Raw genomic sequence first — 24,909 nt, forward strand, 5'->3', positions numbered from 1 at the left:
ACACAGTCAGGTCACCTTTCACTGACTAGCTGTGGGTCAGTGGCGTTAAAGGCCACGCTCTTGCAGTGGCGCTATAGGTGTTTCGATCTCGTCAAAACTGATAAACAACTGGGGGAAAACAACGGGTTAAAGGTTTTGATTAGATTAATGATCCAAAGAAAGATTCACGTGAAAGACTTGAATTTGTTGTGTGTGTTTTTTAAAAGCACAGCAACGATGATTTTAATTACAATTTATTAGACCATGGAAGTGATTCAGTAACAGTGATGATGATACTGATGGTGATGATACTATGGTGATGGTAGTAATGAGAATGATTGATATAGCTTTCAACTTTCAACTTTATTTATAGCAACAAGGTAGGTAATGATAATAAAGATGAGTATTGAAACAATGTCTATTACAATCAGCGTAGATTGAATTTATTTAGACTTTAATACAGGGACATGTAAAGAGCTCCATGTAATGTCTGCTCATCACCTACTTCTCGGATAATAACGCACTTCAGAGTGTATAGGCCTACATTGACAAACCTTTTACCATCAGCTCTACATCGATTCTAAACACGTTACCATGGTTGTTCTATTTCATACGAAGTCTCTCGAGGTGCCTCAGGTCCTCTGCAGCCCCCGTTGATAACCCGTACGCAGAAAACTCCCCACACGAAAGACATAGATTTATGGAGAGATCTTGTTCTCGATTGCCCTCTGTCTCTTGACATCTCCTTCTTTCACCTTTCACTCTGAAAAAAAAAAAAATGTTGACAGGTGTTTATCACAATGTTGTTGTTTAAAAAGCCAAACAAACACACAAAAACTAAGGAAAAGAGAGAAACAAGGAATCACTGTAAAATGAAATTCTATTAAACAGCGTCTCGAGGTACAGTGATGAGATCGCCTAGATCGGCTTGAAAACTGCACTTTCAAGCCATATAGGCTATACCTATTTCTTTCCCTTGCAGATATCTTTTGTCATTCTAACATGATATACTTTTAAAGAATTCTAATTCTAAAGAGTTTTGATTCCGTAATTAAAGACATTACTGGAGCGAAAAGAAGTTTTACGGCTTGTTTCTAATTTAAAGACATAAGACTAAACGTCCCCCATAATTGTTAAAGTTCCTACTTCATGACCTAATTTTCCTGAGTTCGGCGATGTAGCACAGATGATGTTATAAGTTAGGAGGTTGTTGCTTGTTTGTTATTGATAAAATAAAATGATTATATGATAAATTATTATGTTTACACACCAATTGGCATGTTGTGTCACATCGAAATTTCGTTTTATTTCCATAGTGACAGTGACCGCGTTCACTGTACGCAAAAACATGTTAACATTCACAGCCTCTTTCTATTTTCCTCTCTTTTCTAATCTTCATGTAACACTTATCGATGATTGGATGATTTGATTTACTTCTTTAAAAAAAAGAAATAGCCACAAGATGAATTTTTTAGTGGTCTTCCCTTTAACAGAGACGTAAGATAAACTCAGCCGGGTGGCGGGACCACTCCATAATGACCCTTGGGATCCATGAATTAACAACAATTTTTATGTCCTGAAAACATCCTGACAATGGACATTGCGTGCAAACATTTCAATGCCTCAATCCCAAATATACCACATTTCGCAATTTTGCAATAACGCAACTAATGATGTATCAAAGCATTTGAGTAATGCATGCCATTTTAGAGCTTAATTCAGAATCATAAAATTCGATAACAAAAACGACTGAATCACGCATAAACATCATGTGACAACTTATTTCAGTATCATACAATCATGGCCCCATCCATCCCTCCATATGAGACTGATAATCCAAGAACAAAAGAGAAACAACAACACGGTGTTTGCGATGCATTAAATGGCGTTTCCCCTTCTACTTTAAAGCAACCATCGTCTATTGCTGTGGCGAACAAAAAGCACTTAAGAACGAGTCACAAATTACCAGGATGTCATTGCTTTGACAGAAGTCAAAATGCGTTCTTTGATATTCACCACTTTGAATTTCAATTCGTATGTAAGACGTCAAAAACAGTGGGTAGACGGAGAGCTTTGGACCCAGTGGTCTCCCGACTAGAGAGAGTGATAGGAGAAAAGAGGTTTTGACAAATGGAGCCTGCTATGAAGAGTGAGGGAGAGAGACCGATTTTTCTCACTGTGTCAGCGGAATGCAAAATGCTATAAAACTGCTTCTAAAGATCACAAAATTATTTGGCACTCCATACAAGTCCTGCTAATGGTGACATGACTTTATTAAGTTGTACATGTGCAAGTTTTCCTACTGTGTTGGACATTAAGCATCAATTTTCTTATAAAGGACAGTAAAATGGGGAACTTCATTTCGTCTTACTTGATTTGTGTTCTCTAATACACTATGCGTTGTTTTCACCTGTTAGTTCTTGAATGATATGGACAACAAACAAGCACTCCTTTTATCCTAAAGTCGAAATAAACACCTGCAAGAACGAACTCAATCTGATATCTACTTCGTCAGAAGGTAGACAAATTTAGTCTGACATTTACCTCGTTGCCCCATTTCATCATTCTAATGAGTGCATAATTGTGAGCACTGCACACAGATGTAGACCCCAAGATATGAGTGCACTGTATCCCACAGCTCCGGGGTTGGTGTAGGCCTATACTACTTAGCGACAAACACGATCGTCTGTCATTGCCCCTGCCTGTGATTAATGCCGTTTATTGCGTTATCCATTACACCTCGCTAATGAAATTTGGACAGGCCAATCTTGCACATATGTGTTAAAACGGTTTGTATCAGGTTTGCTTTCTATCGGCGATAAGATAGACCACACTTGAATCATGCCCAGAGAGATATAGACAATGATTTTAACAAAAAGGGCAAACTGCCACTAGTATGTGTCTGAGAGGAAAATCCGATATTTTAAGGATTTTGGGAAAACATAAATGCAAGGATCTCTCCGGTGCTTGGAAGTGGTTCTTTTCATAAGGACAATTGCTTATACATATGCCTCTGAACGATTATTATCCATGACTTTGAAATGACTACCTGTTACTACTGTCTTTGATATCATCGTCATCACTAGAACACGTTCATTACTATTGTAATTATCGTCTTTATTTAGATCATTACTGATAGTCCCTGTCATTATGAGAAACGTGATGAAGATTGAAATCGTCTTCCATTTAGGCGTGATGTAAAAATGGAGAATCTTATTGAAGTAACTTCACGTAAGATGAGAAATAAGATAAAACAAGAGAGTTTTTGCGTAGATCAAACAATCGTCATACACTAATTTTGTGAAATATGATACAACAGTTCTACAAAATATCTAGAAAATCAGAAAACTATAATCACTCTGTCAATAATCTGTACACAGACACTATCTGAATAAATTGTGGTGAGACTCAGAGAAGAGTATACACAAATCCCAGCCCTCGCCGGAGAAAAGAAAAAAAAAATGTGATAGAGAAATGAATCTCAAACATAACGCAACAATTCACAAACGAGAAGAAACCCAAGAGCCACAACCTTACAAACATTTTCTCTTTCACATATAAAATATGATTTCTGCGATTGAAGAAAGGTCACTACTTTGCTCTTCACATTACCACAGCAACCTGTGTGGAGAGGAAAAAATCTAAGCCAGTCTACAGGTTGCTAAAAATTCAGGCACGTCCTTCTCTCTTATTTCCTGCAACCAGACAGCAAATCAAATCAGTCTTCGTACCATATTTGAATACGATTGTGTTTTTCTTTTCCATCCGACACTTAATACTATTGAAGATGTTAAAAACAATATGTTAATTTATGAAAGTGTGAGTCTGTTATACGTGTGTATGATGACAAAGAGGTAATGTTAAAGAGACATAGAATTCAGGATCGTAAGACAACTATCTAAATCAGGTTAAACATTATTATGTGTTGAAGACTAGTCGTCTTGGCTGTTAAGCAATATGTTCAGGGATGACTATCATACTACCATGTGCCTTGATTATAAAGTGTTTTATTTTTTGATTGAGTATTTGTGGCATAGATGACTCCGATTTGTTCCTTTTTGGTAGCGTTTGGTAATGTTTCGTCTCTTCTTCGGAGTTTTGTGTTCTGAGAGTGCTTGGCTGGTTCATGTTGATTATCAGAACAAATTGGTGAATAATTACATGTATGCAAATCTCAGGCTCAGGAAATGCTTTGGCATTTTAAAAGTTCCCTACATTCCCGTCATTAATGAAAACTTATGGAGGGAAGATAGTTAATGTGTTATCCCTGAACATTATTTATGTAAACATCTCTATCCGCGCAAAACAAGGTTGTATACGTTTTTCTTATTGTCAACACGCTCTTGCCCGAAGTGAAAGAAATACGAAAATTCTTTGTAGTATCTATTGGCATTGCTTTAAAGTTTTTCTTTCGAAAAGGGGAAAACGGAGTGAAAATTTACCCTCCTTCATATTCACAGCATGAGCGAGTTAGGAGATCGATGGGTCTGTTATTTTACGCGGAGGCAGGAAGCTTTCTTTAGCGATGCCTTCAGCAGAGTACTCTGGATGTAGCGACGTGTCAGACGCAGTGAAGTTTTGCAAGGAGCTTGCAGCTGGCAGCAACTTGAACATAGCAATGCGAGCAATAACAAGACTATGGCACTCTGATTGATTGCGGGACTGCGAAGTAACTTTAGTTTTCGACGAAAAAAAAGGAAAAATAAAAAAGAAGAGGATATAGGACAGAGAGGTAACAATTTCAACCATTTTCAGAAAGTACGGGGAAGGCATAGACCAGATCTAATGCATGAAATACATCGTAATCAAAATGTTCATGGTTACAACGAATTACAATATGATATCTAAACTTGATAGCATTAATGAGACAAAAGAAAGTGAAAATGGCCATGACAAAGTCTGTTAGATGGCTAATCATTATCGTATCAACAAAGTCAATAATGAGAGGAATTATGATGTCAATATTGGGAAGATTGGTTTTCAGAATTGTATGGGTCGTTGTTGCATAGTGGATTAGACTCCAGATTCCAAGTTGGAGGACCCGAGTTCGATTCCCGCCGAGTGCTTACGTCCTTTGACGAGATGTTTTCATCCACAACGCCCGTCTCCAGCCAGGCGTATAAATGGGTACCTGACAACGCTATATAGGGTAATAATAATGGCAGGGCCCTCTGATAGAGCAGTGACAACATTAGAGAGGCTATCCTGGGTAAAGAAGACCCTGTGGTTATTACTACACTGGCACACATGACACACCTAAGTGAATCAGAATATCAAACTATGTATTAATGCGTGTAGGTTTCTCATCGTTCCTTATGGTGGGTAGGTGGCTTAATTTGTTGGAATGGGACACTTTTAGGTAGGAGAACGAAATATCGCCGGATACCGAAAATCGCCGTAAAAACGATTTTTAAACCAATTCGTAAGAAAAAAACATTTGAGAAGGCCGCACGAAACCAGCGTTCGTAGACTTTTCTTAAACAGTTCGTATAAGTTCGCAGCCTAGTCGATGTTCTTGTCTAAGATTTTTTTTTTCCCACATCGTACGAAGCCCCCTTTTATAAAGGCGGCCCTACGATCGTCGTAAAACAACGTAAGAACCACGCAAGATTTTTGTTGATTTCGAAGAGTCGCGAGACAATTCTAGAAGCCTAAAATCCTTAAAACGGTCGTAATGATAATAATAGTTGATATTTTTCCACTGGATACAAAGCGCTAAGAGATGTCATCTCTGGTTGCCATAGGAGATAATATATATTAATACAAATTATCAGGCAGTGAGAGTACAATTTCAGTGCAGATATAGGGATATCAAAATAAGTAGGTCTTCAAATTTTGTTTAAATTGATCCAGTGGTGGTGATGATTTCAGAAGAAGAGGGAGCTTATTCCACAGCATGGGAGCAGTAGAGGAGAAAGCTGCATCGCCAGCTATTTTGTTGATGCGTGGTTGAGTGAAGGTAACTAATTATGAAAGACGAGTGCGCCTAGAGTGAGAGTGTCGTACCAGACACCCCCAACGTACTTTGTACTATAATTGTTTACTACTTTGTAGAGCAGTAGGAGAAGCTTGAAGGATATTCTTGCTTTGACTGGCAGCCAGTGGAGTTGACGTATGAGAGGAGTGGCATGAGAAGGTTAACGAACGTGATACACGCGTCTAGAGGCAACATTCTGTACTCTCTGCAAGCGATCCACATTAGCCTGACTGATTCCGCCAAGAAGAGCAGTTGTCGAGTCGCGATAAGACCAGTCCACCGACTGTTGTGAGGCAAGTAGAAACATCAATGAATTTTCTGATCCCCCACAGATTTCTGATGCAATAGTTAGCTGACTTGCAGATCTGTGAAGCATGAGTGCTCATGTTTGCATCAGAGGAAAAGACAACTCCAAGATTGCGCACATGATGAGAGGGAGAGATGAGAGTTTTACCAAGAGCAAGTTTGATGTCCTGTTCAAGCTGAAGATGGCGTTGGGAGGCAAGAACAAGAAACTCTGTTCCTCCATTCCTGCACTTTACCCACACATCTGGACAGTGCTTTCATAGTAAGTTCAACACTGGAAGGATCACTGGGGACAAACTAAAGATAGATTTGCACATCGTCAGCATAATGATACTTTACGTTTTCAGCACGAAGATTTCCAAGAGGACTGGTGTACATGGTGAACCATAGGGGCCCAAGTGCAGATCCCTGTGAAATACCAACCACTGAAGTACAATCCCTAGACGTGTGACCAGACACGCAGACACGACCCCTTCGATTTGTGAGGTGAGAAGCCATCCACTGTAGAGCTGAACCTTTGATAACAAGGGTGTAATGGCCCGGTCACACTCGAGCCTTACGCGATAGATGCGCGATTTGCGTATTTCATGAGTTTGTCTGACGTGGAACCGTCTGCCGATGTGCGCCGGATCGGCGCTTTACGCGATTCCAGGTTTTGAACGCTCAAAACTCGGCTTCGTGTAAAAGTTTACGCGGTATTGCGCTGTTTAACGTAATTTTTGCGTAGTTTGCGTAGTTCTTACGCGAACAATGCGAAATATGCGTGGAATATCAGTGATCATTCGCGAAAATGTTGCCACTATCGCGTTCATGCGCGATTCATACGCAGTTCATTAGTGATAATGCGCAGATTATGCGTGGTTTTCCTTGGACCTCAGTGGTCGAGCACAACCACGAATTCGCCCTATTTGGGGCCTTTTGGTGCCTATGCGCTGAAAGCGCGTGGTTTGTTAGTGATTTTTGCGTGATCTTTCCGTAGTTCTTGCGCAATTCATCGGTGATTTTCATCGCGTAAATCAGCGAAAATTCTCGACGGACAAGCACGCACAATCAAATTTCTTGCGTGATTCATGCGTTTACGCAACTTTTGGGCAGTGTGACCAGGCCTTTAAAGATCAAGCAGAATTTCATGATCAATTGTATCGCACGCAGCAGACATGTCAAGCATTGCCAGCATATAACCCGTTTCCCTTTGTCAATGCTGCGAAAGATCTCATCTTGGACTTTGAGGAGGGCTGTCTCGCAGCTATGGTTACTCTTATAGGCAGACTGAAAGGACTCAGAGAGATGAGAGTCCATAATTATACTGAACAAGCGGAGATGTAATTACACTTTCATTGGTCGTGGATCTGAACGCAATATTGGAAACTGGTCTGTAGTTCTTGAGAATGTCTTTCTTACATGAGGATTTGTTTATCACTGGAATCACAATAGCTTGCTTTACTCAGTGAGTCTTGGAAGGTTCCTGTCGAAAGAGAGACATTTACCAAAGCAGTGAGCGAAGGAGCAAGAATCGGGGAGATGCTTCTTCAGCAACCATGACTAGGTAAAGGATTAAGACTGCGAGTCTTAGAAGGACTCGTCATGATTATCCGTGTAAGTTCAGTAGCAGTTACCTCAGAAAATTCAAATTCATCTTGAGTTTGCTGATCTACGTACATGGGATTCAAGACCAAGTTGCTGCACTCGTTTCATACTCAGATCACAGCTTATATCACTGACTTTATCAGCTGAAAAGGATGAAAACTGGTTGCTCACATCTACAGGCGAATCATGAGCTGGTGAAATAGTGTTCTTGCGGTTAAGGAGAGAATTAATGATTCCAAAAGCAGACCTAGGAGTACAGTTTGAGAGCTTTTTCTTAAAGTATTTAGATTTAGAAGTAAGGAGAGTCTTCTTGACCCTGTCTATGGAGTCATGGTAAAACTTCAAGTTTTCGGGGGATTTCACTTCGTGCTATCTCCTTTCCGCTCTACGACGTTCACGACGGGAAGAGGATATATCCTCATTGTGCCACTGATGGTGAAGTTTGCGTCTAAATGTTCGCAATTTGATTGGAGCAAAAATCAAGCGCAATCCTCACAGCCGAGTGAAAGAAGTCGACAAGTTTATCAACCTCTCTACAGTCATCACGAGAAGAACCGTCATCAAGCAATGTACCAAGATTATTTGAAATATTCTCATGGTTTATGTCCTTGCACTCTCTGAAAGTGAGAGTTTGACAAGATACCTGTTGCTTTGGAATGTTCAGATGAAAACAAATAACATAATGATCAAATTCATGGTTGATACAGACCTCAATATTCAGAATTGACCCATCCTATCTGGTGATCAGTGAGTCCAATGTGTCACCGAGTCTATGAGTGGGTTGATTAATGTCCTGGACAAGATCACATGACACCAGAGCAAAGTTGATTCTACTCACGTCAGCCTGCCTTGTACGATCAAAATGAAGATTTAGTTCTCTACCTATTATCAGGTTTCCTGGAAGCAGATTCAGTTCCTGGTCAAAATCCTCAAACCCTGCAAAGAATATGGAAGTTTTAGATCCATTCTTTGCTGATGGTGGAGGCCTGTAAATGATCACGTAGTGCAACGTTCGGGAACTGTTAGACACAATAGCGTATTCAAACGTAGAAACATTAAGTGCAGGTAAAACATACTTATTGTGTATGAGCTTGAACTCCTTGTTCGCAAGGATACCGATACCATCATGATGCCCTGGACCGACGGTTGCTGAACGAGATACATTGATGAAAGTTGACCCAGGTGGGGTTAATCTCCTGCGACGACTGTATCCTCAGCAGGGAGCCACGTCTCAGTGAGAAACAGCACATCTATAAGTATCCTTCTCAAGAACAAAGTCACACACAAAGTTACTCTTATTACAGACAGATAGAGCATTCCAGTCTACATCACCAGTTTTAGAAGCTTGACAGGATGAGCTGACTTGTTTCAATTCAAGTCTATGCATGTGACAGCCAGCCCGCTTGCCCCTGACATGGAATATGCCATTTTCTTTCAAGATGTTGTAAGCTTCTACATGAATTGTCCTGCTTGCATGAGCTTTAGAGAAAATAGCTGCGATCTTCGCTCTAAGTTGTTTATGGAAAGCTCTTACGGCATTCGTAAGGAAGCCTTACGAACACAGATTCGTACGACGTTTATACGAACGACTCATAGCGTTCACAAGACGTTCTTTTGCTGCCCGTAATGAATACTTGCATAATTTGTGCAATTATTGAGTTTTAGGGAGTATAGAGCCAAACGCGTGAAGTTTAAATCCTCATTCTGTTCATGGAAACATCTCCTGTCGAAGAAATATGGGACGAAAAGGGAAGTCTGTTAACGGGAAGAGAGCGTCGCCTTCTCTCTAGCTTCTCTTAGCTAAAGCACCTGTTACAACCGCTCGATCTTCTTCCTCCTCCTCCTCCTCTACTTGCGGATACAGCTGCAAGTGCAGTTGGAGTCTCCTTGGCACCTTTGTCATTTTGACAGTATCAAACTTTCAACAGTCTTTGAATTTTTGACAGTAAAAACATCAGCTCTTTTTTTTTGGGCAACTGGACAAAATATACAAAAAATCGTAAGATCTTAGGAATGACATGTGAATGCCGTGAGTTGCACGTAAAGCCTATCTGGTGACAACAACAAATCGTATGATGGCCGTAAGTATGACGTGATGAAAACTCAATGCATTCTTGCGAAAAACGTACGCACTGTAAGGACATTGTATATGTAAAGCAAAAATCACTTCGTTTCTCAAGAAGATCTTAAGTTGTTCTTAAACGGAGTCCATACGAAGTTCGTAAGAAGGTCATAACCCCCCCCCCCCAAAAAAAAAAAAAAAAAAACTTTGCTCCATCTACGAATCTCTACGCACTCCCTAATTCGTACGAACAGGCAGATTCGTACGAACGCATGGTTAGTACAAACCTTTGTGACTGCATATAGCTTTATGAAACATTTATACCTTCTGAATTTTATCAATATCATATGTTCACAGAATGAATATTAACCAGAAAAAAAGAAAGAAAGATGATTTAGAGTGATACAAAAGCCTTATTAGATATACAGGTTTGGGTTTTTTTTTCTTTGTAATAATGTTCGAAACCATGAACCTGTTTGAAGTGCTTGTACAGGGATCAGTGGTGAAAGCAGGCAGTAGATTGTGAATTAACATTGGTCCTGTGAGGTAAGTGTGAATTTCTCTTACACCTCCCTGGTTCTATCACTATGAAGGGCATTATAACGCACCACACTGGGTATGGAGCCTTCGAAGTCTACAACTGCCTTCGCTTGATAACTAACAAAGAGATGAACAAACAGCCAGGTGATCAAAGACACTGCCAATCATTCAGGTTTAAAAACAAACGAGTAACCTGCGAATGTTATATTTCAATAGCAATGCTATAAAAAAAATAAGATAATGCTGAAAATACGCCTCTTTCCTCAAAAACATTGTGTATACTGACAGATAAAAAAAGCCTACGAATTAAGGTCGCATCTATCAGCAGTGAAGTATTTGGATACGTGTTAATCACCCCATCACAATGGACGGCTGGCTAAGTGCTTCCTATTCACAAGGACTGTTGTTGATGCTGCCACTCTCGTGAGAGGAAAAGCAATAGCGAACACTGTTTCTTTCTCACTTTGTGCCCTGTTTGTCTGTAGAAAAGCAGAGCCATTTGTCACAGGATTGCCTGTAGCAAAGTGATGACGAGGACATGTGAAGCAAGGAGAGCTGTCTACATCGAGAGCTCTGGGGTCGTGTGAGTGAGGCGATTCGCCTGCCAGGCCGTCTCCCATTCATCACGGCTTACCCCATTCACACCCAGCTGACTGATGAGAGACACGTGACAATATTACTTTATTTTCTCCCGTCGCACCGTGTGAAGACGTCCCAATTTTAGCTGCTTGGTAGCAATCTCTAACAAGCTATATCTAACAATGGCTGAAAACTCCAAACAACAACAAAAAGAAAACACTGCGAGTGTACGATGTGACATGTGTTTTCGGTCGAGATAGGTTGTTAGTTTAGCGGGGAATCGTACCTTGCAAAAGGACTTTGTTCAACCCAATACCGTATGTTCCCTACGTTCGTGACTATCACACAAGGGCCCAGTCACGTAGCGGAATAAGATGCGAAAAAGATTTACTGTTCTCTTACAGCTTCCATGAATGATTAATGCGGAGAGGAAAAGTGTGCAGACTACATAACACCATGTGTCTAACGGCTATAGAATTCCTTGTGAAAAATGTATCGAATCAAAAAACAAACAAACATACGATCTTGTGCTTCATGGAGGGATCTGCACCTGTGCCCCCGTAATTGTGTGTTATTAAGATAAAATAACTTGTTTCGGCTATTGCAGCATGTGTTAATCTGTTGGGAGATATTATGCTTTCAGGGAATCCTTTACGTATTAATCCAGCAGATTATCGTAAAACTTTACTCTTACTCCATATGTGTGGCTTGGTTTTATTTCCCGTCTTAAAAAAGACATACAAATGAAATGAATTTACAAATATAAATAGAAATACAATGTTATACAAACATATGCAAATAAGAGAAAATTACTATCATTGAAAAGTAAAAGTATGAGTTTACAGACAGAGAACCTAAACAATAAAAGCAAAGACATGGTAATAGATGAGATAGAGTAAAACGGCCGGAAAACCCATATTCAGCGACACTATTATAGAGTCACTGGTCTTCCATGGGGACAGAAGAAAAAAAAACAAACAAGATTGAAAAGAGGCGGAGGAAGGGGGAGGGGGGGTGTTGTCTTGTAACAATAATAATATTTTTCAACATTATTGTTATTGTTCATTTTTCCATCTGTGAAGATGGCTGGATAGGCCATATTCAGCTACACTAAGCTGGTCTTCCATGGGGTCAAGTTGGATGTGAGGTGGGATCACTTCACCGGGTTAAACACCCTGCTCTTTCCGATGAATGAATGTATCTTTTACGTGCATGAGTTGTGACTCTCTCATACACGGGACCTCCATTTTATGTCCTACCCGAGGGACAGAGTGTTTTGCCTCTTGCTAGAGGGGACGGTATGATTACACACAACATTGCTCAGTCCAGACTCGGGTTCGAACCCGGGCCCTTAGGATCGTGAGGCAGAAGCGCTACCGAGTATAAAGCCAACTCACCGCCCTTCTTATTCTAGTTAAAAGTCCTTATACAAATCATAATAATCATTAGTAATACAAACATCCTACATAAAAATCTTTGAATTATTAATGAAAAAAAAACACCCTTGGGTCTTATTCATTCTAATTATTTAACAATAATCGTTGAATATTATAATTGTTGGGCAGTTACGAATGCAAATAGGAAGACTATTATGCAACTTTATACCTCTATAAAAATGTACGTTTACAACTATTTGTTCGAGATTTTGGTGAAGGAAGATTATTACATCGAAATGATAGGGTTTATCAATATATGATATATTCTCTTGCAAATAACTGGGTGTTAAATTATTCAGAAATTTAAACATCATAATTTGAACGTGATGAATTTGACGAGATTTCAAAATTTCCCACTGTAATATGGATAATACGAAAAGATGAGATAGTGGCTTGATTTTTAAAATGATTCTTCCCGCTCTATTTTGAAGTTTCTGCATTTGGTCAAGAAGTTGCTGACGTGATGACTGAAATATAATGTCTGCATGATCTAGATGAGGCAAGATAACCGTTCGATATATCAAATGTCTGACGTTTCATCGAGCCCAAATATCAATATTCACTTCAGAAGTAGCAGATGAATACATTAATCTTTCTGTGTGAAATCTCTCTTCCGTTGTAATATTTAAATTAGTTTTAAACTGACAACTTTCTTTTTCGTTTTTACTTATAAACCTCCCTCTAGGGTTAGGGTTAGGGTTAGGGTTGGGGTTGAGGTTAGGGTTAGGGTTAGGGTATTCTAAAAATGTTGATCAAAAGAGTTTGCCGCCATTCACTTGAATATGAAGAACCGATATATTCGCCCGTGTAATCTTAATTTGTTGAGAGGACGCGCGTGCATATATGCTGAGCCTGGTGAGTTTCACGGGGTTTCATTACTGGTATGTCGGGAAAAAAAAAAGGTCTAAGGAGCAGAACTTGACGTTTCACAGATAACGAATGATAACAACATTGGCATAAAAATGTTTTGAGACTAGGCTGAACGGCAGACTTCACTCTCGTTACCTATCTATTTTTAAATTTGATTTTTGGTACAACCAAATGGATTCCAGTCGCGTTCTGTAATCTATGAGTCCATCTACCTTTGATCGGTAGATGAGAACCTTAAGAAATTATACATTGCCATTGCTAATCCTAAAAGCAGCACACTCTTTTCGCACGTCACATGAAAACTACAGGCAGTGCAAGAACCGTGCGCCTCCCAACTGGGCATCACTCCGTCATAGTCTTGGTGCCAGAGGCTGAACCTCTTTTTTGCCGTCTGCTCGATTTTTTTTTTTATTGATGGTTTTACCCTATTTCGAGGGTGCTGAATGCGAATCTGGATGATGCAACTCTTGCGTTCTTGAGGCTTTTGAGATATTCAAGATGGTCGCCAAAAATGGCCGCCAAACCGGACATTCCTACGCATTTCCCTTAGAATCGTGAAAAATGGTTTTTACCCTATTTCTAAGGGTACTCAATCCAAATCAGCATGATGCAACTTTTGTATCCTTGCGGGTTTTGAGATATTCAAAATGGCCGTCAAAATGAACGCCAATACCAGATATTAATATGTATTTCCATCTGAATTGTGAAAAAATTGTTAACAATTGGTGGCTCTACCCTATTTCAAGGGTCTGAATCTGAATCAGCATGAGGCAACTCTTGCATTCTTGAGAGGGTTGAGGTATTCAAGATGGCCGCCAAAATGGCTGCCAATATCGGAAAGTCCAACGTATTTCCATCCAAATCGTGTAAAATTGTATAATTAACTGGCGACTTGTTTGTTTGATTGATTTTCATCAAGGTAAATGCATACATGAATCAAAATTCTTTTCAGTAATACGTTTGAAAACATGAAAAAGATTACAATGTACATGACTCGTGATTCAAAGGAGCTTACATAAATGCGAATACCAATTCCGCTTACCAAAATATATATTTTATTAGGAAATTTGCAAATAATTATCCTATATCGAGGGTCCTGAATCCGAATCAGCATGATGCAACTTTTGCATTCTTGAGGGTTTTGAGATATTCAAGATGGTCTCCAAAATGGCCCCATAAACGGAAATTGCTATTTATTTCTATCTGAATCGTGAAAAATTGAAATCAAGTGATGGTTTTTACCCTATTTCGAGGGTGCTAAATCCGAATCTGCATGATGCAACTCTTGAACCCTTAAGGCTTTTGAGATAATGGACATATGAATGTATTTCCTTCTAAATGGTGAAAAAAAATGAGAACATTAATGACCGTGCATAACAAAACCAACAAAAAATCGCACCACTTCAATTCACGTGAGGACTCAAAAAGGGTGAAATCAGTCAAGTGAGTCAATTTTTAGCTTTTTTTTTTAAATGAATGAGCTATTCTTCTACATTATTCGTCAGTTTGGGATCATAAAAAGAACGGGAAAGTAGGTTTTCAGCAGTTTTTCTACAACCCTTTATGTACTATACCACACTATACTGTATACAGGGCTTCCTTGAAAAGCAGGTCTGCTGGATATCAGCAGAACTGAACGGAATGTCCCTTAAAAAAACCCCAAAAACCCACACACACAAAAAAAACCCGTTGCGATTAAATAAATAAATAAATAAATAATCTTCACTAATAATAAACTAATAATCTTATTTGCTTGAGCTGGTTTCACAGTAATGTTGAAATAGGAATGAGGAAGTATAACATGCATTCGCTTGTCAGCAGAGCTGAGTTGGATTTGGATTTTGCGATTGTTGTATAGACGGAAAAATGATATCTCTAGGCACAAAAATATGGCTAATATGTTCTAGTGGTGCCAGAGACGAATAATAGCTGTAACGTTTTTACTGATCACATGATGATGGTAAGTAAACTGTGTGGACTATTGTGCACAGGGAGGAACCACACGTGCGCAAGAAAAGCCTAAAATGGAGCTATCTGCTCAATCCTCATTAGCGTCATGAATAACATGAATATCATCTGTATAAGACTTTGGTTTAAGAAAGGGACAAGGACTAATCGTAAGGGAGATGGAGGAGCATGATCGCAAGAAAATGAAGCACAAATGAGTCTGATTTTGGTGGTTTGCCAAATCAGTAAAATGACGAATAAACTCGCCAACCAAAAACCTCAACATAACCGCCGTATGATTTAATTTAGCAAATTCATCAACGTGTAAAGTAAAATATAAAGCGGCATTCGAATATGATTGTTCGCTCGTTTTATGCAGTGAACCCTTTCCACTCGTCTGGACTCTGGCCTGTAAAATTTTACGCTAATGTTAAGTTTTATTCAGAGATTGGTTTTAGAGAATACAATATACATTCAAATAGAAGAAAACACACACAAGTTGATAGCGAACAAGCGAATAATATAATCAAGAGGTGTGTGAACTTTTGTTTTGTTTGCACTTATGACACGTCGCATTGAATAATTATAATCAGTGACTTAGTAAAGTACGAGATTTTCCTATATATTTATAGGAAATGCCTTCGGTTACAAGAAAGAAATGAATGGATCAGTGTTTATTTTTTCTCTTTTGTTATGGAGCCACAGATCCATAACGGTTATTACTATTAATTTGGAATATTGCTTGAGTAATTTCATGTGACTTTCATCTGGCGCCATACTCACTCATCTTACTGCTTTTTATCAGTCTTCCCTATCTCATGCGTATTACTTGAGGCCGAAGGCTACATCTAATACTTCAAGGGCCTTTCGAGTCTTAGTAACCTTGTATATACTCTCTTCAGAAATCTAGGTCCAAGAATTTTACGTTAACGACAAAACCGATGACAAAGAAATGGCGAAGTCTCAGTAGAGAAGTAAATAAGATATGCAGGAGAGTGACGTGTCGGATGTGTTCTGAGGAAGCTACTCTAGGGTGCCGGAATGAAAGAAGACAAGATCAGTGATGGGAGCTATGGTCACTAGGGAGCCGCTATAAACAGCACACTCTAAAAACGGGCGTATCAGGACACCATGATACTGTCTGTCAAGCAGAGTTGAACTGGCAGGGGAACGGCATAGCGATAATACTTGATTCTAAATGGAACTGGAATTAACTACGCTTTCGTTTGTGAACAAGATTGTGTTTTTGTTTTGTTTTGCGTTCGCTCTATTCGGACTAAGAAAGATAAGCCTAAAAAATACGCACACGCATTGTAAATTTGTATGAACTACAATTTTGTCATTAAAATTCCTCTATCCTTAGTCTGCTTCCAGTCTGCTATTGCCTCGATAAATCATGATCACTGCCATGGGGAACGTCTCTGTAAGGAGCTGTGTCTTCATTGCTCTTTCCCGACAGGAATTCTCGTCACGTGTTTCCACCCTTCGACCCGGTCACGTGACACCACTAACACCCACGTGGGGCTAATATAGTCAAGTAGTTAATGAGGTGGAGCTACTTATTGGCCATACATCGAATGAAGAATGGAATAGTGCTCTCCATTCATCTTAGTTTGCCTTTCCCATCGATGTGTGTCAGATATCACGCTGTGGCAAGGAACATGGAGTTAAAGGACTATAGGCAGTGCATGATATGAATTCATTTCAGCGACTTTGATAACATCTTAAGATACCCAGCCAACATATTGGAGAAATAAAAAAAAAGATAGTGGTAATATTTCGCAGCTATAAAGCACATACATGTAATAATCATTATCAATTCTCTGTATGCGCTTGGCATAAGAATACATACAATTATTAAATATCTCAACAGGTAGGTTTTCAGGGCCTTCTTAAAAGAATCGAGGGAAGATAATCTCCTAATTGTATACAAGAGGTAGTGAATTCCCATGGATACAAAGTAAATTGCTAAGAATATGGAACTATTTAATTACAGAATCACCTTCGATGCATAATAATAGCGTGCAGATTGTCAGATCGGTGATTGTGTCTAAACATAAAGTAAGACGTGGAGATGACAGACACCACCACGGGGTACAGATTTGCTTCATGCAGTCTAAACGAACATTATTTTGATTAATACTTATCGTTCAGTATCCTCGATCAAACAGTACTCGTGAACAGTTGAAACAGGTCCCATAGTGAAACATGTTAACCTATACTACACTCTTGGATATTTCCCTTCTAATGCCTTGCTAGGTCGACTCTGAAAGCCTCTAAACTTCGATGATTCCCTTGACAGCTGGCCCAATGGTTATGATGTCATTATATAAATTATGTCATGAAAAAATCCAATGCTTGGGATGTGACTATCAGATCGCAGGTTGTCAACTTCATACACAGGGAGTCAGAATCACACACACACACACACCGAACACATACACCGAACACATACACATGTACACACTAGCGTACATCACTCCGTCAACAACGTAGCACATCCAAAACGTGTGTAAATAACGATTATTGTGAATATTTAAAGGGGAGGAGATAGTCTGGTGGGTACCAAAGCACAATTTTCGGTTTAACCTTGTTTTACCGTCTGTCAATGTTTTTATTTTTAATGATTACACCGTATTTCGTGCAAATTTTGCATTCTTGAGAGTTTTGATAAATGCAAGATGGCCTCCTATTTTTGTATATTTCCTTCTAAATTGTGAAGAGAAATTGATCTAAAGTGATTTGATGGATCGAATTCGGTGTGAAAATCAATTATTTATATTCATATCCACACTTAAGTCGAGCAGGTTTGTCAAATCAGGAAAAAATAATGCTAATCTCTGGTAGTCTATGCATCAGATTATACAATTTAGGGCCCTCGATCTACACATCTTTTCCATAGGTCTGGGCCCTAACATTAGACTCACCGTACTCACAGCCGCGTATGCGTATTGCTGAGCTCGAGCTAGCCTTTAAGCAAGGCGACTCGCTCTGCGTGCCCCCGTATAGCGCGTTTACCCCACAAACCTGTTGGCCGGCGAGCGGAGCGAGCCGCCTTTATCCACTCGTTCAGGGATGTGTACTTTTGTCGTTGTTGTTGCTTTATATTCTTTGACAAATTTGCGTACAAATTTGACGCAGAAAATACACACGGCACCAAGGCAAGCCTCGTTGGGTATGATTGGTTAACTATTCTTATTCTACTTAATATTAACGAGGCTTGCCTTGGTGCCGTGTGTATTTTCTGCGTCAAATTTGTACGCAAATTTGTCAAAGAATATAAAGCAACAACAACGACAAAAGTACACATCCCTGAACGAGTGGATAAAGGCGGCTCGCTCCGCTCGCCGGCCAACAGGTTTGTGGGGTAAACGCGCTATACGGGGGCACGCAGAGCGAGTCGCCTTGTTTAAAGGCTAAGCTCGAGCAGACCTGCGTATATATAATAAACTACTTTCCCCGTCCTGTGCTCTACACATAACACGCAAAAGTTGAAATAATAATAATAATAATAATAATAATAGGGTCTTATTTACCCAGGGTAGCCTCTTCAGTGTTGCCATTGCTCTATACCAGAGGGCCTTGCTATCACCCTAGCGTTGCCAGGTACCCATTAACACCTGGGTCGAGAGGGACACAGTGGGTAAAAACATCTTGTCCAAGGACGTAAGCACTTGGCGGGATTCGAACTCGGGTCCTCCGAACGTTAGTCGGGTGTCTTATCCACTATGCCACAGCGCCCCCACTGAAAGGCTTGGCCTTTGTCCTATACCAGTACCTCCCTCGCTGCGCGAAGCTCTGCGTAGACAAAGCGTAGGCGCGCTGTAAGCGTTCGATATAGTGGCACGACCCTGCTACTATAAGTTTTTTTTTTCCCACGATCACGTGATGCAATCTAAGCAATCACAGAGCATATTTTACTCGACTTATTTACTATATCCGAATGTTCCATTAGATGTTTCACGCGTACTGAGAATATCGATATCACATGCTTTTTAAGAGTCCCACACTTGGAAACACAAAGCTACGGCTAGTGATTTATTATTACAAAGAGATGTTAAGTTTCCGTTTTTTGTTTATTTCTGGATGTTATTGATCAGAACAAAACATTGTCTTTTTCTTAAAGGTAGGGAATCCCATTTGCATGCCTGAAATGAAGAGTTGTATAAATACAGTGGTATGTTGAAGAGAGCATCATTTTAGAAACTCCCATAAAGTATTGAAAGTGGTAGGTAACATTTAGTACATTTTTATTGACAGTTAGATTTTGAATTTAATTTTGGTGTGGCTCACCGTAAATTCCAGTACATAACTAGGCTACCTTTGCAGACCCATGCACTGCATGTGTGTCCATCATGTACATGTTTTTATGAAGAAAGTTCATCAAAACTTACAAACATTTCTATATACATTCTTGCCACACAAAATGTTATTACATCAGCTCTTATGCTTTTAGATTTGTGTTTATAGATATAAAAAAAAAATACAGAAGACTGCAACAAAAGGCTGAAGTGTGGCTGACACACAGAACTACTGAGTAGTTAAGAGTTGTGTACATTACTCAAATTGTAGATAACTGTTGACTTCCAAATTTCTAAGCAGTGGCCTAAACAAGTCCCCTGAGGTTCATATTTAGAGTATGGTGAACGAGAAAAAAAGGACGATAATTATAAATAAGGTGATTTATACTTTTCTGGAAAGCTTACGTCTCTAGGAATATGAATAATTGACTTTCAGAAGGTAAAAACGTCTCCAGAACGATGGAGAGATGGTGTTTTGAGACTCTTTTTAGACCACCAGAACCCGATCTGACGGCGAAATTTTGGTGACCAAAATTATGACGTCACGAAATGTGCGCTGTGCTACCACTCATCCACACAGTGGGCTCTGTCTATGGAGGGCCGTTGCGAACGTGGTTCGTTTGGGGCATGTAATGTTCATACTACCAGACCACAACCTACACCCCATCTTCTAATAACATGTTCTATGTTTACATTAACCACCAAGCTTTCCCCCCTCACTTACTTCTACTGATAACGCAATCCCCTCTTTCCGTTCCCAAGCTGACCACATAGATTAACTGTCTCCACTTGATTGACAAACAAACCCAAACAAACCTGTTAAATGAGCTCCTACTGCAGACTGTGTATATACTCCCAGTTTCAACAATAAAGTCACACTTATCCTCCCAACTATCACTGAGTGAAGTTCTATCCATTGCCTCTGAGTATCCAACTAGCTGTACTCTATAGTAACATACAGACAGCGATACAACAAAGTTAACGTATCGCCCCTGAAACATTACAGGGCATACGTATGGAGAGGCAGTGTGCCCGTTTCCATGTACGCCCCAAACGAGTTGTGTCCGCGGCGGCCTTCCATATCCGTCGCCTCTCCCTCGCTTCTTCTACCACTCCGACTTTGCCACTGTCACTATCAGTGTCATTGTCACTGTCATCACTAAATTCACTCTCGATGTCAAACTCAAAGTCTTTCTGTACAATATAAGGTAACAATTGGACGTTTTAATGTCTCAGCCGAGAAAGAAGAGGCGACTAAATACAGGTCAGATATTGCATCCGCTCACCACGAAATACGTGCTTTATGAACGGCGGCCTCGATATCCCGCTGCACTCGTAAAGGGTTTTGTTCATTTCGTGACATCATATTTTAGGGCTCGAAAAAGACGGCTGTTCCGGAGCGAATATCGGTGAAGCAAATCAGTCAGTTTAAACTCACGATTTCTCAGTGGGGCGAATATCTTTTAGTAAGTCACATTAAAAATCTTTTTTAGGAGACATTTCCCTCTGCTTTGACACCTTCTCTTATATGATTTTCTTGATTTTAATGTCTCGTTCACCATACTTTAATGTTTTGCTGCATTTTGGGAGGTCTGTAAAAGGTATCCCCTACCTTTAAGTCATAGGGCATGTGGAGTTTTGACTTCACCATATAGCTTCCATATTTTGCTGTTGTAAATGGTGTGAAATGTTTGTAAACAAATGTCCAGAAAGATGTATTCTTTTTTAATAGTGTAATCACTGACGACTGGTAACATAATTATCTTTATTCTAATGAAATCCATCTGACTTTCTTAAAATGTTATTAACGAAGACTGTTTACCGCCATGCTTTAAACGTGGATATTTGAAAGAGGTTTTTTTTTTTTTTTTTTTTTTTTTTTGCATGCCATGTATTGATTGTTTTTTTTTTCTAAACTTTCCTTGAAGTCTTACAAAAGCGATTTTCACTACAACTTGCCGATGGCGAGCATAGCTTAGAGAAAGTGTACAATCTTTATGTAATTTGCATATGTGACTGTGCATCACAAAAATCAACTAAGAGTTTCACGCCTTGATTTTACATGAGGACTCAAAATAGGTGGAACAGGTCACCCAAATCAATACTGAGTTTTTCATATTTTCTTTGAGAGCATTTCTTCTGCTGTATTTCAAAGTTTGCGATTATAACATCAATTGGAAGTTAGTTTTTTTTTTTTTTGTATAATAGTGTAATTAATTTTGTCTTAGGGGCCCCTTTTCATTTCTTAAAAATCCTTCACACACTCTTTACTTTCAACTGTAATAACTTTTGATAACATGATGCTACTGCTCTGAAAGTTGGGATTAGTCACTGACAAAATGTGTTAATAGAACATACTCACTTTCAGCCTAACCTGGCAATCCCTTTATTGTGCTTTTTTAACTTTTTTTTTTGTCCCATTCGAATTGCACAGCTAGCACGGCTTGGTAATACTAAGCGCTTGGATTGGCCCTATACTTTTCTCAGTACACATTTTTCCAAAGTGTGACTTCTTTTCAATATTTAGATAGGTTAAGAGAGTCAATTTGAATTAATTTATACAACATTTTAAAGATTCAGGTTTGTTACTTCAGAATCTGCCCATACCTAAAATCCATGTCTAGTGCCTTTTTGTTTGTTTTGAGATACAGGGTCACATGATGTATGAACATTGGACTGGATATGATAGTAACATTGAAAAGTATATGACTATCTATTGGTCCCGACATTACAATAAACATTCATATAAATAATTATTGAATGAGGGAAAACACAACACATTTATAGACAACATAACACGGTGTCTAGCAATAAATTATATAATAATCATCGAATGCTTTCGTTTTATGTATCAGTATGACTAAAGTTTTAACAGATGCTTAAAACTAGAGTTACACCGACAACGTAAGAGTTTTTTTTCCCCTTGCCTGTTAAAACGGTACCCGCAAATTAATGCGCGGAGGTTTCCTTTTGCCAAAGTCTACCCCAGCCACCAAGGGTAATTACCCAGATATTACCCGGACGTTACCGCGACATTACCCTACAACCCTTCTATATATTAGAACGCAACCGCGGTAACATTCCTTTGATACACTCAACACCCATGCGCGATATTACAAACAGAGAATGATTAACGCCGCGGGCCGAACACGTGCATGGACAGTAAAAACTGATCTCTATGTATCTGAGATCAGTGATTGTACGTGCAAAATCTAGAACGGCGCTATCCAGTAGGCGTGGTAGTCTCATCAGTGGACACACCCCCTTCGTAGACACCTACCTGGAGAAGATTTTCGGTGCGTATCTGTTAAAACGGCTTGTGCCGAAAGGGTGGGTTGGGTGGTGGCGCGTCGCGTTAATGTAAATCTTTTCACTATACACGTGATGAATATTATGTAGACACATCTTTATCTCTCTCTCTTTATCTTTTAGCAACTGTAGTACCATTGTAATTGAAGACCTGAATAATTATAAGAACGACCCAAGTCCATTTTCTGGCCAAATTCAGTTTGACATGGGAAATTGTAGCTTATGCATGGACTCATCTTGTGTATAAATGATAAATCCTAATTACCCCCGGAAGTGCCTGAAATGAATGAGTTAAATCTTATATTAATGTAAGAATGAAGGACTTGGGTCATTCTTACATTCATATTATAGCGCCCTCTATCATCCTTCTCTCATCTCTATAGCAGAATATCATGTATATGAATCAAAGAACTACCCAAGTCCACATGATTCAAAGAACGACCCAAGTCCATCACACAAAATGGCCTCTCCACAACTAATGTAAATGTTAATTGTCATAATAATATATGTTCTAATTTGTATATACAATGTTGCCTTCCGATCACAGTTAAATAGAACATTATTGAACAAATAAAAAAGATATGAAGTTTTGTTTTTTTTTTTTAATTTACTCGAAATGGTCTTCCATGGACTTGGGTCGTTCTTATATTCAGATACTCAATTATGACGGCCATTTCGGACGCCATTTTGGCTGATTTGACAAATTGACTCGACTGGAATGAGAACAGAAATATGAATTATTGGTTCTCACAATTGGATCTCTCCCCCAAAGCACTTTAGAGCACAAAAATGTTTACCATTTGTAAGGAAATGTATAGAAATTTCGTATTTCCGCGACCAATAATAATTTAGCGGCCATCTTGAATATCTCAGCACCCTCAGGACGCAAGAGTTGCATCATGCAGATTCGAAATCGGCCTCGAAGTGGGTACATCCATCAAAAAAACATTGGTCGGACGTTGAAACAAGGTTTAGCCTCTGGCACACAGACTACAAGGCTGAAAACCTATTTTGACGTCCTGGTAAACTGCCTGATCAAGTTACGGTGACAGTTTGTTGTCTATTGCTAGAAAACATCGTTGCAAGCATTTCATTGCTATTGTTTTTTTAAAGAGTAAAACAAGAAGCAATTTCAGCAATATGTATCTTATGAGGGTTACACATACACTATTTTTTTTCTCGATTAAATTCAATTGATTTGTTTCTTCCTGAGGAGAAAACTTGTGACAAATGTATTGATTTTGATTTCCTGGAATAAAAAACTGCATCACCAGGGACAGAATCGTTTGTTCGATTTAAATTTCACTTCTTTGATATTCATCCTTGCCGTCTGAATATTGTTGCTTGGAGCCACAATATGGTTAAAGAAGAAGAAAGACAAGGCAAGATATATTCGTTCAGCTTGGCATTCTAATGTAAACATCAGCATTAATCATAAACATATTCATAAAATACGGAGGAAGAATTTTTGAATGATAACGTTGCATCAACGAGGAAATTGGCATCTTATTTATATCTATTAACTTCAAAGTGTTTAATGATTTGAATAATTCTGATGTGGGTGCTTGATATGCAGAGCCAGTGCAGATACGTATAGCCTTCTCTTGTAAAACTATCAACTTTTGCAAATGGGAAGAGTATGTGTTCCCCCAGATAGAGTTACAATATGTCAAATGTGATAAAACATAAGAATTATATAAAATGAATAATACAGGCTTTGGCAATTCATACTTCAACCGGTTTAAAATTCCGACAAAACGAGACACTTTTTTTTTTTGCAAACAGAATTGATATGTTCCATCCAGCTTAAGGTGCTAGTAAAGGTAGCACCGAAAAAATTAACAGAATCATAAAACATTGAAAAATCTGAATCTATTTTGTGTAACTCATCCAAGTATTGGTGGTGTATTAATCTTTTAGTTGTTACTTCATGGCACTATCTTCAGAAGAATTTGCCCTTTTGCTCGGTAACGACTCTAATCCAATGTTCAGAGTAAAAGGGTTTTGATCCATTCA

At 39.1% G+C, this 24,909-nt stretch overlaps 1 long non-coding RNA gene across 4 annotated transcripts in view; it reads right to left on the minus strand.

Moving 5' to 3' along the window:
* Positions 1-447: 447 nt before the first annotated feature.
* Positions 448-24,909, minus strand: part of LOC140236717 (uncharacterized) — a 60,898-nt gene continuing 36,436 nt past the window's right edge. For 2 of the 4 annotated variants that reach the window (XR_011901786.1, XR_011901785.1), the window contains exon 5: positions 448-742. This is a non-coding gene — a long non-coding RNA (uncharacterized lncRNA). Of the gene's footprint in view, positions 743-1,995; positions 2,074-24,909 lie in introns of those variants that run through there. The other 2 variants (XR_011901787.1, XR_011901788.1) reach the window with 2 other exon arrangements.

This window comes from Diadema setosum, chromosome 13, assembly GCF_964275005.1.
Source record: "Diadema setosum chromosome 13, eeDiaSeto1, whole genome shotgun sequence".
Lineage (NCBI taxonomy): Eukaryota > Metazoa > Echinodermata > Echinoidea > Diadematoida > Diadematidae > Diadema > Diadema setosum.